Source organism: Microcebus murinus, chromosome 1 (assembly GCF_040939455.1).
Source record: "Microcebus murinus isolate Inina chromosome 1, M.murinus_Inina_mat1.0, whole genome shotgun sequence".
Classification (NCBI taxonomy): domain Eukaryota; kingdom Metazoa; phylum Chordata; class Mammalia; order Primates; family Cheirogaleidae; genus Microcebus; species Microcebus murinus.
Window position 1 is genome coordinate 160,472,155 of NC_134104.1, and position 14,684 is coordinate 160,486,838.

Here is a 14,684-nt window from a genome sequence, read left to right on the forward strand (position 1 = left end):
TCAAGTTCTTCAATTACATGATAACCTCTCTCAGCCTTTTTCAAACACCCAGCTATCACCACCGCCAGCCACTGTCATCTTAATTACCATTATTATCATCACCATCAACATTTTTATCACTACCATTCTCATCCTCATCTTCTTCATCACCATTATCTTCACCACAACCATCTTCATCATCATCATCATCACATCAAATGTCACTGAATAGTCCTCTACTATGGACCAGATTCTGTGCTGAGCACTTCACATATAGTATCTCACTTAATGTTTATATCAACTGTGAAAAGTCAGCTTACTAGTTTAGTTTTATCAGTGAGAAAACCAAAACTCAGAAAGGTTCATTAACTCATTCCTGATAACACTATTAGTATGTTCTAGAACCAGAATTCAAATGCTGATCCACTCTGGGCTCAGAGACTTTGGTTCCCCATGCCAGGCTGCCTCTCTCGAAACATGGAAGTAGACAAACTTGCCAAAGATATATTCAACAAGCTATTAGAGAAGAGGAAGGCCCTTCTAAAAACAAGCAAGAAATCTTGCTATAAATTGCAAACATGTTGATGCCAGGAAAGTTGACATCCTCAGCCCTGGTTGTATTAAGACAAGGCAATCTTTCAGCACACACATTTTCTAGCTTGTTAAATTGAGGCGACGCCACATTTGTTCATCAAGAATTTGGCATCTTCTGGAAAAATGCTGAAAATCTAATGCAATGATTAGAAGATAAAAGTCTTCTCTTTTCTTATTTGCTTGGAAGGACCCAGCAGTTTAAAATGTTTTCTCTAGTAATATACACAAGAGAGTTTATTAATCCAAAATCAAGATATCTGTTTAAATGTCAACCAAAAGATTGAGGTCAAAAAGACACAGATATGACTTGCTTATCTTTAACAGGAGACATTGAAACTAAATAGTGGTTTAATAGCTTCTCCTCAACATTTTGTCTCCTAATGGACTCTGCAGGATTATTTTAGGTTGGAATTTTTCCTGTCCAGTACAAAAGCTCTTCAAAGACTCTATTCCCATCCTTTACCCTATTGGGAGATGGTAGGGGAGAGAGAGGGAGGTGAAAAAGCCCTCATGCAAATCCTTTTCCAAAAATCTTTGGCCGAACAAAGGCTTTCCCATTTAAGAGCAGGTGACAGAAAGAGTCTCCCATGGGCAGCACATTAAGACCTTCTGCAGAAGTAAACAAATCTGTAATGATGAAAGCAGGACATTCTTCAGAGCTAGGATCTAATGAAAATGTCAGTGTTTTATGCAGTTTAAAAACTGACAATTCAACAGTTTTACGGGAGCTATTTAACGTTTATCATCACTTACAAGAGCTCAAATGCAGACAAAGGGAAAGGCAATAGAAGAAACCAAGTGGCTTTTTGCTTAGAAGCTGCCATGTTATCCATAACCCATGAGAGTTTTACAGTTTGTCAATTACCAGACACCCTCAGCAACAGGGTGCAGGTCTCAGAAAAGGCAAGTTGGAAATCCACACTCCAAGATACAATCATTATAGTGACCGTGCTTTGCACTTTCATTTACACCTCACCCCATTAAAGACCCAACCACTGGGGAACCAGGATACTAGAGAAAGCCTTTAAACCAGCAGAAGGTGATGCATTAAGAGCTTCTGAGTATTTGCCAAATTCTGCTTTAGATACCATCTAAACCACTAAGGAAAGAGAAATAGAATATGTAACTCCCAAACCAGTAGAGAGGAAAACAGAAAGAAATAAAGACAGCACAGTCAATTCAAATAGGGCAGGAAAGGAAAGGAAAGAAAAGAAAAAAAACATGATAAGAGAACATGCAAAATAAGAAGACAGAGCTAAGTCTACATAGATTAGTTACGATAAATTTACCAATTAAAAGACAGGAACACCAGATTTTTAAAAAAAATTCAGCTTTATATTGCTCATAAAAATGGACCAGTGACACACAAAGACTGAAAGTAAAAGGATGGAAAAAATACACTCACATATATGAACCAAAACTATGTTGCTATAACAGTATTATCAGATAAAATAAAATTTAAAGGTAAAAGCATTAATAAGGATAAAAGGGGATATTAACTAAAGATAAGAAGAACAACCCGCCAGAAGCTATAACATCAGGTGATGAAATTTCATACAGTTAAAAGTATATCCTAGATATAGATAAAATAAAAATTGATATGATTACTAAGAAATGATCAAATTCGCAATCATCAGGAGGATTTTCATTCCTATCTCTAAGAAATGGAGCAGTTAACAACTTAAACATAAATAGATATTTAGAAGATTTCAGTTACATAATTTATAAGCTTTATCTAAAGAATACACAAAGAACATGCACCCAAAGAGAGAATGTACACATGGAGTATTTATGGAAAGCCGAACTCGTGCTTGGCCATCAAACATCTCAACAAATCCCAAGAAGCGATAACATATATTTGGCATCTGAACTTCTATGTTAAAAGAATCATTATTCTTTATTATCATCATTTTAGAAATTTATATATCATGGCCCATCCATCCAGTTTCCACCCAGCCTAGAAAAAATAGTTCTCATTTTCCTAGGCTTGTCTTATTTGTTACCTCCTCAGAAAAACCTTTTATGATCACCTTAGGCCCAGTAGCTTTTCTCATTCCCAAATACTTATTGTTTTATCACTCCACTGTATTTTCCTCATGCAATTTGCCAGTGCCTGAAATCATCCTATCTCTTTGTTTACTGGTTTACTGCCTCCCGCTGCCTGAGCCTTCAAAATGTAATGAATCTGCAGTATCTAGCTCCTGGAACGGAGTCTGGAAACAACTGCTGATGTCAGCCTGACTTGGCAGCCTCTTTGAGGGGCAGTCCTAGCCCCTCAAAGAGATACAGACCTCATACCTACAACTGATCACATCACCTTAGGATTATTTGTGTTACAGTCCTAGTAAAAGATAGTAAGCTGATCATCATATCTATGGGATGTCACAGATTCCAAATAAATGGCTGTTCAACAGATGACTAAACTATCACCTCCCCCATATACCAGAAGAAGCCTGGCACCTTGAGAAACCACAGCACCTGCTTAAAGCCACTCCTTGCTAAGGAAAGAGCCCAATGGCTGACTGTGAGCATTACTCTGCTCCTCCAAGTGGACTCCGCACCCCTGTGTCACAGACTAGGATGCCTGAAGGTTGCAAATGAAAACAGAGAAGACAATTTGCAAATAAATGCCCTTTTCACCAAACTCGGTGTTTCTGTTACTAGTATATAGATACTAGTATGTAGTACTAGTATATAGATACTAGTAGTATATAGTATATACTAGTATATAGATACTAGCCTTTGTCAAATCTATTAAAATTGACTCAAATAATCATTTCTGGGCTGGGCACAGTAGATCATGCCTGTAATCCCAGCATTTTGGGAGGCTGTGGTGGGAAGATCACTTGAGGCCTGGAGTTTGAGACCTGCCTGGGTAATATAGCAAGCCTCTATAAAAAAATTAGCCAGGCATTGTGGTGTGTACCTGTCATCCCAATGGTTAAAGAAGGAGGAATCACTATGTGACCTTTGACAAGTAACTTAGTGGCCTAAATCTCAGTTTCCACATCTATAAAATAGTCATAATATTAGTGCTTACTTCATAGGTTGCTATGAAGACTAATTAGATTCCTCCATTAAAGCACTGAACTAAGTATATATCCCAATGAGCTTGCTAAGTGTCACTGAGATTTCAGACCCTTGCATATTTAACTTGACTATTTTGCATTGGTTTGCAAGTTTTGCTCAAGAAACTGGTTCTTCCAAATCAAAGACTCAATTCCTTTCAAAACAGCAACAAAGAAGATAAAGTACCCAGGAATATATTTAACCAAGGAGGTAAAAGACCTCTACAGGGAGAACTATGAAACACTGAAGAAGAAAATAGCAGAGGATGTAAACAGGTGGAAGACCATACCATGCTCCTGGGTCGGCAGACTCAACATTGTTAAAATGTCTATACTACCCAAAGTGACCTACAGAGTCAATGCAATCCCTATTAAAATACCATCATCATTTTTCACAGATATAGAAAAAATAATTTTACACTTTGTATGGAACCAGAGAAGACCCCGTATAGCAAAAGCAATCCTAGGCAATAAAAACAAAATGGGAAGTATCAACTTACCAGACTTCAAACTATACTACAAGGCTATAGTCATTAAAACAGCTTGGGACTGGCACAAGAACAGGGACATTGAGCAGTGGAACAAAACAGAGAACCCAGATATAAAACCATTCTCATATAGCCATCTAATCTTTGACAAAGCAGACAAAAACATACATTGGGAAAAATAATCCTTATTCAATAAATGGTGCTGGAAAAACTGGATAGCCACATGTAGAAGACTGAAACAGGATCCACACCGTTCACCTCTCACAAAAATCAACTCACGCTGGGTAACAGACTTGAACCTTAGATGTAAAACTATTAGAATTCTAGAGGAAAACGTTGGACATACTCTTCTAGACATTGGCCTAGGCAAAGAATTTATGAAGAAGACCCCCAAGGCAATCACAGCAACAACAAAAATAAATAAATGGGACCTTATCAAATTAAAAAGCTTCTGTACAGCCAAAGAAACTGTCAAGAGAGCAAACAGACAACTCACAGTATGGGAGAAAAATTTCGCAAGCTATGCATCCAATAAAGGGCTGATAACTAGAGTCTATTTAGAACTCAGGAAAATCGGCAAGGAAAAATCAAACAACCCCATCAAAAAGTGGACAAAGGACATGAACAGAAACTTTCCAAAAGAAGACAGAATAATGGCCAACAAACATATGAAAAAATGCTCAACATCTCTAATCTTCAGGGAAATGCAAATCAAAACCACAAATAGATATCACTTATCTCCAGTGAGAATGGCCCTTATTAACAAGCCCCAAAACAATAAATGTTGGCCTGGACGTGGAGAGATAGGAACACTCCTACATTGCTGGTGGGACTGCAAACTAGTTCAGCCTCTGTGGAAAGCAATATGGAGATACCTTAAAGTGATACAAGTGGATCTACCATTTGATCCAGCAATTCCATTACTGGGCATCTACCCAAAAGAACAAAAGTCACTCTATGAAAAAGACACCTGCACTTGAATGTTTATAGCAGCACAATTCACAATTGCAAAGATGTGGAAACAACCCAAGTGCCAATCAATAGATGAGTGGATTAATAAAATGTGGTATATGTATGCCACGGAGTACTATTCAGTATAAGAAACAACAGTGATATAGCACCTCTTGTATTTTCCTGGATAGAGCTGGAACCCATTCTACTAAGTAAAGTATCCCAAGAATGGAAAAGTAAACACCACATGTACTCACCAGCAAATTGGTATTAACTGTTGAACACCTAAGTGGACATATAGGAAAAACATTTATCAGGTGTCAACCAGGTGGGAGGGGGATGGGTATATACATACATAATGAATGCGATGCGCACCAACTGGGGGATGGACGCGCTTGAAGCTCTGACTCAAGGAGGGAGGGGGGGCAAGGGCAATATATGTAACCTTAACATTTGTACCCCACAATATGCTGGAAAAAGGATTAAAAGAAAGTATGATGACAATGAATCACCAAACAGACAATATAAATAAAGGGGTTAAACTTTTCTCTTAAAAAAAAGTAGGCCAGGGGCGGTGGCTCACACCTGTGATCCTAGCACTCTGGGAGGCCAAGGCGGGAGGATTGCTTGAGCTCAGGAGTTAAAGACAAGCCTGAGCAAGAGGGAGACGCCGTCTCTACTAAAAATAGAAAGAAATTAGCCAAATAACTAAAAATAGAAAAAATTAGCCAGGCATGGTGGTGTTGCATGCCTGTAGTCCCAGCTACCCAGGAGGCTGAGGCAGGAGGATCACTTGAGCCCAGGCGTTTGACGTTGCTGTGAGCTAGGCGATGCCATGGCACTCACTCTAGCCTGGGCAACAGAGTGAGACTCTGTCTCAAAAAAAAAAAAGAAACTTGTTCTTTTTTTTTTTTTTTTTTTTTTTTTTTTTTTTATTTTGGTTTTTTTGAGACAGAGTCTCGCTTTGTTGCCCAGGCTAGAGTGAGTGCCGTGGCATCAGCCTAGCTCACAGCAACCTCAAACTCCTGGGCTCCAGTGATCCTTCTGCCTCAGCCTCCCGGGTAGCTGGGACTACAGGCATGCGCCACCATGCCCGGCTAATTTTTTTTATATATATATCAGTTGGCCAATTAATTTCTTTCTATTTATAGTAGAGACGGGGTCTCGCTCTTGCTCAGGCTGGTTTTGAACTCCTGACCTTGAGCAATCCGCCCGCCTCGGCCTCCCAAGAGCTAGGATTACAGGCGTGAGCCACAGCGCCCGGCCCAGAAACTTGTTCTTGAATATCTGCCTCCTAGAGCCCTTCTGGAGAGGTACCACTGTTATAGAATGAGTCTTAATGTTCCTTGAATCTGATTAAATCCATTCCTTGCTGTTAAAGTGCAGCTAGAAAAATCCTGGCCAATGCCAGATGCATTTGCTGAATGGCCTTTTACTGAAGATTTCAGGAAGATGGGGCAGCTATACGGGCAGCCAAGATGACATTATTGCTTAGCAAAGGGACAGACTGGGGACATTGTTCTCTGACCTAAGCCTCCTCCTTCCTCAGAAGGAATTATTCTAGAATAGCAAGTTTCCACTGCAAACATCTGCTCGCCAGATCTGTCCCATCACAGAAGCCACTGGTGAGAGCCATCGGGAGGTAAAGATTCTTCCTTGGATTGGCAGCTCTTGGAGAAGGGCACAACCAGCCTTTGAATTTATCGTGGAAGACAGAAGCAGCACAAGTTTGACAGGGACTCCCTTTTAAACTTCGAAAAATTCTACAGACTCCTCCACCCACGTGTGACTTTATTTCTCTCCAAATAAATAGCTGTTGAATAAATGATTAAACTGTCACATCCCCTGTGTACCAGAAGAAGCCTGACCCCTTCAGCAGCATGTCACTTGCTAAAGCCACCCCTTGCTAAGGAAAGAGCCCGATGGCTGACTGTGAGCATGACTCTGCTCCTCCAAGTGGCCTCTGCCACTCAGTATTTTGATTAGGTTGATGAGAATGACAATCTTATCTATCACATTATTTGTTTTGCACCTCAGGGTTGATCTTTAAAGTGGAGCCTTGGGGACAAAATAGGCCTTGTCCTGGTGGAAGACTCGAGTTCTACTCCTGCCTTCCCCAGGACCCAACAATGTGACCTTTGACAAATCCTGTCCCTCTGGGGGCCTCAGTTTCCCCATCAGTGAAAAAGCTCACATGGGGTTCTGAGGCAGACGACTAGAGCCAGAATGGAAAATGGAAGAGGATTTGTACCACCTACTACCCTTTAAAAATGCAGTCATGGAGTTACAACTGACATAAGAAGCAGCCAAGAGCTGGATCACTGCCGTAGAAAATATCATCAATGAAATTAACTGTGTCTTGTGAGGCTGTCCCCGCATAGAGAGATGTAATAATCTATGAGAAAAAGACAGGATGGATGTGGGAATTACACAGGGAGAACCTGAGGGTAACAGATGCTCCAGAAGAAAAGGCCAAAACTAAGAAAAGAAGCAATAATATTATGCAGATGGAAAACATATGTAGCAGGTTAAAAGGGCTTAGTGAAGACCAGAAAAATGCTAAGGAGGCAAACACTGGAAACAGTCCTGCAAAATTATTGACTTGTTGATGTAAAGAAAAAACCAATCCAGTAAGAAAGGATCTAGCAAGAAAATAACAGGCTGCCTTTTCGGAGTACACATCAGGTGGGCCTGGGGACCCTGCGCCCACAGAGGGGCCTCTCCACTGTCACGCGGCAGGTGGGGCAAGCACTGGTGTCTGCCACCTCCCCCTGCCACCCAAGTCCCAGCTTTTGTTGATATATCCTGGAGTATTTCAAACCAAGACATTATTCTTGTTTTCTGCATTACACTCCTTTTCTTTTGACACATATGCTCTGCTCTAATTCCACATTTATGACAGTGGTTTGTGGTAATCGATGCCACTTCAGGAAGAGGAACAGAGGCCTAGAAAAGCACGTATGGGCAGCACACTTGTCCCAGTACGCAGGCGAGCTGCGCACACGCCGCAGTGTGGCGCTCTGAAGCTGTTTGAGCGGACATGGCTGTAGAGCCTTCCCCGGAGCAATTAAGTCAGAAAGCCTAAGGTGGGGCCTGGGCAAGTGCCCACGTGGTTCTTATGGACAGCCTGGCTGGTGAGCCACTGATGTCACTCCCACAGGCCCTGCCACGTGGCATCTGGACAGGAAGCCAGGGAAGTGGAACTGGGCACCATTCATTCTTGCTGCTGGCTACAGAAACCCAGCACAAGGGCCTCTTCTGCAGGTCCAAACCAGGGTCCCATACTGTGCTGCCAGGGACCAGGGTGGTGAGCAAGGCCAACTTTAGTGACCAGTGAACTGGAAAGGGCTGGCTGGGTGGAAGAGCTTGCTGGGGGAATCTCGTGGGAATACAGGCTGGTATGGGCAGATCATGTGATTCTCCCCCAAATCCAGAAAGCCAGAATCGTATGCTATATTTTCAGGTTTTTAGAGCCCTGTGTGGGCCATGCAAAATGCCATCTAGGCAGAATTGACTTGCAGGCTCAGTCTTGGGACCCCATGCTCAAATCCTTCACATCTGCATAAGTTGCCCTTTTCTTTCAGTCAAAGAAGTCCCCCTTTTTAGAAATGGGCCAGTCTTTTTCAGCAAGTAGAAACCTAGGTGCTCCAAATGATTATCTTCATTAATTTGTTAATGTTTTTTAAGAGCTACTCAGACCTCCCTGAAGTTCAATTGCTCCCTGTCACTTTGTGTTTGCCTTCGTTGTGTGCAAGCACCCAGCGAGCTGTCCTGGGGCTCTCTGAAATATCAGAGCTCAGGAAACAAGTGCTTCCCACCCACGGGGCAGTCCTGCCTCTCTGAAGAGAAGCAGACACTCTCAGAACCTGGTACCCTGGCCTATCGCTCCTAAAGGACTCAGGAGGATAAGGAGCTGGGGCTTCTGGGAAAGTCACTGGGACAGGAACACAAAGGGACTGAAGCCAGAGTTAGTGTTCCACTGCCTCCATGACAACCAGCATCGACTGTGAACTCACCACATGCCAGGTTTTGTGTTTTGGCTGCACAGTTAAGCAGCAAGTCCTCAACAACTGTTTTATGGACAGGTGGACAGACAAATGAAGGAATCGGGCATCTCTTTTACTTCACATTTCTGAAGTTGAGTCTCAGCATTGCAAAGGCATGTGGAGTTGCAGAATCTCATCTTTCAATCATCAATGATTTCTGAGTGCCAGATCTGTGCAAAGCCAGAATGTGAGACACCAAGAAAAAAAAGACAGACAGAGAATCTGCCTCAAACTGTGGCCTGGCCAGAAGGACAGGTGAGACACATGTAGAGATGCCTCTGGGTCAAGAAGGCAGTGGGAGAAGGCAGTTCCTCACGTCTAGAGCTGTGGGCCACACCTGGGAAGATTCTCCGAAGATGCTCACAACCCTTCCGTAGAAGCCATGGAAGCATCCTCCCGGGGACAGTCAATGTCTCCCGCAGGCGGCTCAGCTGTCAAGGATGACTTATGTCAGAGACGGGCACCCGAAGAGTTGGAGGAAGCAAGAAAAGGATGAGAAACAGGCATCAAGGTGCTGATGTCATAGTTGGACACAGTGTATCTACTGCTAGGACACCTCAGTCTCCCCCACTGCAGTCCACTCTGCAGTGGTGCTGCTCAGAAGGCTCCCTGCTGGGATGGCCTCGGTGGCAGAGTCCCAGCTAGTGGAGGAGGTGATGCCAGCTCCCTGGGGACACTCTCTCTTGCCCCTCCCACACCACCAACCTAGACACTTACCCCAGTGAGCATGTGGTCATCTTTCAGTCCACAGTGTCAACCTCGTGTCCTTCCCTGCCAAGCCCAGAGGGAGCCTGTTTCCCTGTTCTCTGCTCTCCTAGCTCTCTGTACTTACCCTTCAGAGTGTGTTTCAAAGTGTGAAAATGTGGCTATTTGCCAAAGCTTGCCTGGTGTCTGTCTTGTCCCCACCCACGAGGGCAGACTAGCTTCTCTTAGCAATAGGAAGGGCTCCCTCATGTATCGCAGCATTTGAGGTAGTAAGGAGGCTTTCTGCCTCTTCCCTGGAAGATCTTTCCAAGGTAAGGGGAAGCTCAGAGGCCCCACGGGCACATCCCCTACCCTCACCCCACCTTCTCCTCTGCAGAAGATCTCAAATGCAGGCTTCCTAATGAGCAAATAATGTCCCAAACCAGAGGTGCTGTATTCATAATATAGTCGCCTGTTAATGTGAAAGGTAGAGCTGGGGATAGTCAAAACAAAAACAAGACACAAAACCAAAGAACCACTGACCTTGTTCTCGGATCCAGAAATCCTAAATCTCTAGGAAACTCTTTGCCTCAAATCCAATTCATTTTTTTAAACAAATCATATTTAAAATATGTGTTTCCCCCTTTCTCATTTTGAAGAGCATCCTGAGCTACAGTTTTACATTCCATAAAAATCCAAACAGCTGCTTTATTCCCAAATCACATAGTACATTTAATATCCCAAAGATCAAAATTGGCATTCACAATTTTATGAAAAGACAAAAAAACGAACATGGTCACCATCTTTCCTAGAACTCGACAAAGACAGCAAGAATCATTTATTGGCCCCATCAATATTCTGGTGTCACACAGAGCATTTCCCACTCCACATCTGGTCTCTCCAGCCATGTTTATTCAGTTCCTACTGTGCTTGCCACGCCGAATTTCAGAGAGGGAAATTAATAAAAAATACATGACACTAAGATGAAACTAAACTACTGTAATATTTCCTTAATGACTCACCAGATCCTTTCAGATGTTGCTATGCTACAAGATGAGGCCACTAATATTATGACATTAATATATCATACATCTGTGTATGTAGACATCAATATATCATTATATTAACCAGTGGAGACAGTGATTTAGAAATATTTTATCATATGAAAAAAATACTTTAGTGTCCAAAACTATTCTTTAAACTTCACAATTCTCTCTACCGCCTTCCCTTTTCTCGACATTCCTGCTGACACCGCACAAGATCACTAAGGCCAGTGCCGCCTGGCAGAGCACTGGGGGAGGGAGAGAGCAGCAGGTGACGTGGCTGGGAAGGTGGGCAGGGACCGAGCGTGCCAGGCCTTGTGGGCCTCAGCCAACCATTTATATTCATGACAGGTACAAAGGCAACTGCCTGGAGGGGTTTAGGAAGTGAATGTATGATGTGATTTACATTTTATAAAGATCACTCTGCTAAACTATCTGATGAATTTGTGCCTTATGATGAGATCCTAAGCTTCTGGATGGCAGAACTGTATGAAGTTGTTCTCCTTTTAATACCCCCACATCATGAACTTGCAGTTAATTAAACCAACAGCTCTCAAGCTCTCGTGTGCACCAGAATTAATCACACACAGGCTCATTCAAATATACCTTGCTGGATCCCACATGATTCAGTAGGTCTGGGTGAGGTCTGAGAATGTACATTTTTAAGAAGTTCCCGGGTGATACTAGGATTCGGGTTGCTTGTCCAGGCCCTCTACTTAGAGCACCAATGTCTAACTCTGTTTGCTGAATAGATCAATCAGTGAAGGGATATGAAAATGTTTTTAAAGCAAAACAATAGAAATAATCAGTAGTTTGAGTTTGACCTAAAAAGCAATCCTTTATTCTCATTTTTGTTTTTCTTTTTTGAATTATCCTCTTCACTATATTATGTGATAATAACAAAAGGACTAACCCATTACATGCAGAAGCACTCTAGAAGGAAATAGATCATTGTGATTAGACAAGATGAGACACTTCAGAGACTGTATTGCCGAGTTTAATTAGAAATTAAATGTCATTCAAAGATTTCTCTTTTTTGTAAAAGTATGTGATTTATTTGTGTAGGCAGTTATTAACTGCCTGCATCCACAAAGGATATGAAGTAGTGAGGCATCCCTTGGTGCTATTCCAAACCTGAAAATTAAACTAAAATTTCCTTAGAACTCAGGAATAAGGCTCACCATGGTCCATTGATATTTGGTTCAAAGTGCACAATGTTGATGAACACACACCTTCTATAAAACAAAGTGGATTTAAGCTCTCTTCTTAGAAGGAACCCCCAAAGATTCCAATTTAGGCACTTATTATGCCACAGCAGAAATGCAACTCAGGAATGCTAAGTCAACAGAGACTCAGAACCAGCACAGGAAGGACACACTTCGGACCTAGCAGAGCTGAGAGCAGATGGCTATGCAAGAAGCACATGGCCAATGCCCTGTGGTCTCGGTGGGTTTATCTGTTCCACCACACGTGAGGCTGTGTTTTTCACGTGCAAACGTCCATGCACCTAGAAATCATTATTGCAGGCCAGTCAACAACAGACAGTTCAAACTCAGGGACAGCTTGGGGTTTGAGGGTTCAGTAGGAAGCTGTCTTGCCTGAGGACTGCAAGGCCATAGGTTCATGTTCTGCTTGGGGAAGAGGCTGGTTAGGCATACCCAGGATTGTGCAGGGCTAGTGAAATCCCATCTATTCAGGATCTCATGGTCTAAGAAGTTGACTGGATTGGGGAATGGGGGGTATTCAAAATATTAAAAGCCACAGACTCAAAACAAGTCAGGCTGTTGAAAATCATAGGCCTTGAAAAGTAAATAATAAATACAATAGTCATCAATTAGCAACCAATGAATGACCCTCTTCTCTGTCCAGGTAGCAAGATACAAACAACACCATGGTGTGACCACCATGAGGCCTACACAGCAATTTACATCATGTGGTTGATAAACCTGGATTCGTGTTTTATGATGGGTGGGAATCACAGAACACTCAGGCTATGAATTAAGTACAAAAATAGCAACCTCTACACTCTAGCAAAAAATAAAGTACATGTCAGCCCCCAGTCCAAGTCATTATGCAGAGTCTCTCTGAAACCCAGCACCCCAGGCATTTGCAGTTACCCACCTCCAAAAGGGGAAAAGTAAACATAGGACCTGCTCTGGTGTTAAACTGCCACCGGATCCTCCCCGCTGTCTCCCTCCTCCTCTTCTTCTTTACAGACAGGTAAAGTTGGATCTCTTGAAGGAACTGGGGGCTCCCACTCTAGGCAAAGGTTGGACAGGTGATCAATGTACAGCATGAGATTTGGCTGTGCCTACGTGCCTCCGACAGAGCTGGATCATCTGGGCAATGAAAATTGCAAGCAACAAGAAAGCAGTATTAGCAGCAAGGGAGCGCACACCACAGTCCCTACGACACCCAGCACCCACTCCTTTCCGCACTCAGTCATTCCACACACACTCACTAAGCACTGTGCCAGGCTCTGGAGGGTCAGCAGTCACAGACAGAACACAGACCCTGTCCTCGTGGAGCATATGGGCTGTCCAGGAGAAAGACGATAAGATGAGCAATTATAGGACAGCGGGTAGGGAAACTTGGAGGGGACCATGGAGCAGGAAGCAAAGGCAGCAAACCCAGACTTGGGGTGGGGGACGGTGGAGAGGTCAGGGAAGGCTTCCTGGAAGAAGTGACATGTAACACTGAGCCTGGAGGACCCGTGGAGTGAGCCAGTCATGGCTGCGATACGTTAGCACATGCAAGATTCCTGGGACAGAGAGCTGAAAGCCCTTTGCTCACAGCCATTCTCCAGCCTGTAATCCTACACCCAGCTGGAGTAGTCGGATTTGGAGTCTGCAGCCCTTATCACAGGAGGAACTGTGCTCCTCCAATGCCCACGATCCAGCTGCATTTCAACCTCTTCCAGTGGGATCTCAGGTAAAGGAAAGAACTTAGAAAGTGGGTTTCTGGGTTTTTTCTATAAGAAAAGAGAAAAAAGACAGTAATGTGGAGTCGAGCTGCTACAGAGCAGCCCCACTGCAGCGCCATTCCCTGCACACCAGTGTCGGAGGCGTGCACTGTCACCCTCGTCAGGGCGGCCAAAACGGACAGGAAGGTGGGCCCCCATTTCACATCATGACATAGGAGCCCACTTTGCTCTTCCCGTTTTTCCAAGTCCCTGTGAAACCGTAGAGGGAGCACTTATTCCTTTTACCCTTCGTGTTTTTGACATCGAAAATGCTATCACAGATACGATACCTGCCGCTTGTCTTATGCAACATAGGGAAACCAGCTAGCTTACGCAGCCAATCTTGTCAGGGGCCTCCACATGGGGGAAAAAACAAAAGCAAAACCAACCAAACAACCAAACAACCAACCAAACAAACAAACAAAAAGCCTGTGGAAGCCCAGTAACTGGAGTGTTGCTCAGGGGTCCGGCTGCCTTTGCATCATGAAAGAGACCATTGTAGGAAACGGTTCAAGACGAGCTATAAGTATGTGGTCATTTACCAAAAACGCACAGTCCAAAGTAGCTTTCTGTTTTAATATTATCATATAATTCAAGTCCTGCAAAGAACATCACTGGTTGAAATAAAAAAGAAACAAAAACCTGCACTTCTAAGAAGCAGAGCAGGCAGTTATTCTACAAAGAATGAATGTCTTCTTAACCTATGACAACAGAAATTTGTTTAGATTTTCCTTCCATGAAGTAAGTAAGCAATTAGATTTTTTACAATAAAAATACCCCGTGCATGTGCAAACACCAGAGGCGACCGTATAATCACCCTGCCCAATCAGATTCAATTGCTGACAGCTGAGTTCCCGGGGCTCATTAAC

General features: G+C 43.1%; 1 protein-coding gene across 9 annotated transcripts in view; it reads right to left on the reverse strand.

Moving 5' to 3' along the window:
• ERC2 (ELKS/RAB6-interacting/CAST family member 2) overlaps window positions 1-14,684 on the reverse strand; it is a 982,890-nt gene that overhangs the window by 83,792 nt on the left and 884,414 nt on the right. For 6 of the 9 annotated variants that reach the window (XM_076008677.1, XM_076008691.1, XM_076008709.1 and 3 more), the window contains one exon: window positions 6,072-13,192. The exons of 1 other annotated variant lie outside the window; for it this stretch is intronic. The gene's annotated coding sequence lies outside the window, so the exon portion shown is untranslated. Of the gene's footprint in view, window positions 1-6,071; window positions 13,193-14,684 lie in introns of those variants that run through there. 2 more of the 9 variants (XR_012922097.1, XR_012922096.1) reach the window with 2 other exon arrangements.